The sequence below is a fragment of the Schistocerca gregaria genome, unplaced genomic scaffold (genome assembly GCF_023897955.1).
Source record: "Schistocerca gregaria isolate iqSchGreg1 unplaced genomic scaffold, iqSchGreg1.2 ptg001404l, whole genome shotgun sequence".
NCBI classification, from domain to species: Eukaryota; Metazoa; Arthropoda; class Insecta; order Orthoptera; family Acrididae; genus Schistocerca; species Schistocerca gregaria.
Genome location: NW_026062705.1, coordinates 1 through 2,500, shown reverse-complemented (window position 1 = coordinate 2,500; position 2,500 = coordinate 1). Strand labels below are relative to the sequence as shown.

At 55.4% G+C, this 2,500-nt stretch overlaps 2 non-coding genes across 2 annotated transcripts in view; both read right to left on the bottom strand.

Moving 5' to 3' along the window:
• The window catches only part of LOC126331796 (large subunit ribosomal RNA), a 4,222-nt gene extending 3,936 nt beyond the window's left edge, over positions 1–286 (bottom strand). Inside the window, exon 1 of the ribosomal RNA XR_007563478.1 lies at positions 1–286. This exon is cut by the window's left edge and continues 3,936 nt beyond it. This is a non-coding gene — a ribosomal RNA (large subunit ribosomal RNA).
• Positions 287–474: 188 nt separating this feature from the next.
• Positions 475–629, bottom strand: LOC126331795 (5.8S ribosomal RNA). The gene has a single exon (XR_007563477.1). It is a non-coding gene; the product is annotated as a 5.8S ribosomal RNA (ribosomal RNA).
• Between the last annotated feature and the right edge of the window lie 1,871 nt (positions 630–2,500).

Below are 2,500 nucleotides of genomic sequence, written 5' to 3'. Positions count from 1 at the left end.
ACCCGACTCGAAGGAGAGGTCCCGCCGACGCTCGCACCGGCCGCTACGGGCCTGGCACCCTCTACGGGCCGTGGCCTCATTCAAGTTGGACTTGGGCTCGGCGCGAGGCGTCGGGGTAGTGGACCCTCCCAAACACCACATGCCACGACAGGCGGCAGCCTGCGGGGTTCGGTGCTGGACTCTTCCCTGTTCGCTCGCCGCTACTGGGGGAATCCTTGTTAGTTTCTTTTCCTCCGCTTAGTAATATGCTTAAATTCAGCGGGTAGTCTCGCCTGCTCTGAGGTCGTTGTACGAGGTGTCGCACGCCACACCGCCAGCCGGCTGTGCACGCTACCGAGAAAGTACCGGTATGCGAACCGCCAGGCGACGGGCGCGCATCGCACGTTTAAGGAGACGCGGCCGGCCACACAGGCGACCACGACACTCCCACGTCTCCGAAGCGGGACAAACGCCGCGCGCTTCAGTATACGTAGCCGACCCTCAGCCAGACGTGGCCCGGGAACGGAATCCATGGACCGCAATGTGCGTTCGAAACGTCGATGTTCATGTGTCCTGCAGTTCACATGTCGACGCGCAATTTGCTGCGTTCTTCATCGACCCACGAGCCGAGTGATCCACCGTCCTGGGTGATCTTTTCCTTTTCAGTCTCCCACTGTCTCTTTCAAGACAGTAGCATTTGCGGGACTGAGGCGTCTGACGGCCCCTGTTCCACTATTTTTTTTGTGTCCAACGGCCTCACAGCCGATGGGCGTCGTACGGCTCCACACCGGAGCGGACAGGCACTCGGGCGAACGTCATTCAAAACCGGCGCCAGGCGCCAGGTACCGCAGGCCAGCCGCTCCAGAGCTTCAGCGCTCGTACCACACAACAACAACAACAACAACACTTCCGCTAGTTTTGAGAGGCACGCGTGGTTCCGCACGCGGCGCACGGCCATCTGTCTCGCGTGTGTGACACGACACGCACATCGAAAGACATGCAGTCTAGTCGGTAATGATCCTTCCGCAGGTTCACCTACGGAAACCTTGTTACGACTTTTACTTCCTCTAAATGATCAAGTTTGGTCATCTTTCCGGTAGCATCGGCAACGACAGAGTCGATGCCGCGTACCAGTCCGAAGACCTCACTAAATCATTCAATCGGTAGTAGCGACGGGCGGTGTGTACAAAGGGCAGGGACGTAATCAACGCGAGCTTATGACTCGCGCTTACTGGGAATTCCTCGTTCATGGGGAACAATTGCAAGCCCCAATCCCTAGCACGAAGGAGGTTCAGCGGGTTACCCCGACCTTTCGGCCTAGGAAGACACGCTGATTCCTTCAGTGTAGCGCGCGTGCGGCCCAGAACATCTAAGGGCATCACAGACCTGTTATTGCTCAATCTCGTGCGGCTAGAAGCCGCCTGTCCCTCTAAGAAGAAAAGTAATCGCTGACAGCACGAAGGATGTCACGCGACTAGTTAGCAGGCTAGAGTCTCGTTCGTTATCGGAATTAACCAGACAAATCGCTCCACCAACTAAGAACGGCCATGCACCACCACCCACCGAATCAAGAAAGAGCTATCAATCTGTCAATCCTTCCGGTGTCCGGGCCTGGTGAGGTTTCCCGTGTTGAGTCAAATTAAGCCGCAGGCTCCACTCCTGGTGGTGCCCTTCCGTCAATTCCTTTAAGTTTCAGCTTTGCAACCATACTTCCCCCGGAACCCAAAAGCTTTGGTTTCCCGGAGGCTGCCCGCCGAGTCATCGGAGGAACTGCGGCGGATCGCTGGCTGGCATCGTTTATGGTTAGAACTAGGGCGGTATCTGATCGCCTTCGAACCTCTAACTTTCGTTCTTGATTAATGAAAACATACTTGGCAAATGCTTTCGCTTCTGTTCGTCTTGCGACGATCCAAGAATTTCACCTCTAACGTCGCAATACGAATGCCCCCGCCTGTCCCTATTAATCATTACCTCGGGTTCCGAAAACCAACAAAATAGAACCGAGGTCCTATTCCATTATTCCATGCACACAGTATTCAGGCGGGCTTGCCTGCTTTAAGCACTCTAATTTGTTCAAAGTAAACGTGCCGGCCCACCGAGACACTCAACAAAGAGCACCCTGGTAGGATTTAAACGGGGTCCGCCTCGGGACGCGAAAGCACCCCTTCGGCTCGCCCCACCGGCAGGACGTCCCACGATACATGCCAGTTAAACACCGACGGGCGGTGAACCAACAGCGTGGGACACAAATCCAACTACGAGCTTTTTAACCGCAACAACTTTAATATACGCTATTGGAGCTGGAATTACCGCGGCTGCTGGCACCAGACTTGCCCTCCAATAGATACTCGTTAAAGGATTTAAAGTGTACTCATTCCGATTACGGGGCCTCGGATGAGTCCCGTATCGTTATTTTTCGTCACTACCTCCCCGTGCCGGGAGTGGGTAATTTGCGCGCCTGCTGCCTTCCTTGGATGTGGTAGCCGTTTCTCAGGCTCCCTCTCAACACGCGATCTAGTGT